This window comes from Limulus polyphemus, unplaced genomic scaffold (genome assembly GCF_000517525.1).
Source record: "Limulus polyphemus unplaced genomic scaffold, Limulus_polyphemus-2.1.2 Scaffold728, whole genome shotgun sequence".
Classification (NCBI taxonomy): Eukaryota; Metazoa; Arthropoda; class Merostomata; order Xiphosura; family Limulidae; genus Limulus; species Limulus polyphemus.
In genome coordinates, this window is record NW_013666338.1 from 102,629 (window position 1) to 103,238 (window position 610).

Below are 610 nucleotides of genomic sequence, written 5' to 3' on the forward strand. Positions count from 1 at the left end.
GAACAATATTTGAATCATACCAAAAATAACATCTAGAATGTATACTTGCATAAACAAGTGGATAATCCCTTTATCGGGATCATTAAGTATTTGTTTGTTTTGAATTTCGCGCAAAGCTACACGAGGGCTATCTGCGTTAGCCGTCCCTAATTTAGCAGTGTAAGACTAGAGGGAAGGCAGCTAGTCATCACCACCCACCGCCAACTCTTGGGCTACTCTTTTACCAACTAATAGTGGGATTGACCATCACATTATAACGCCCCCACGGCTGAAAGGGCGAGCATGTTTGGTGTGATGGGGATTCGAACCCGATCATTAAGTAGCTCTTCAGAGTCTATCTCTTGAGATGAATCTATGGCAAGCTAGTCATGATCAAAAACCAGGTAGAACTGAGAAAAAATAAATGTTTTGATCTTGAAAGAAAGCTTGTATTCTATGTCTTGCAAAGGTGTCACCATGTGTCTTTTGTTCTCTCCCAGCATCAGCTATAACATACAAACATTACTCACTCAGCCAGCAATACAACAATATTGTTGCGTCAGCAGAGGTCACGTGACTAGTATTACGCCACGTCCTTCTCGAACATTCACGTCCCTTCCTTAAATCTCGG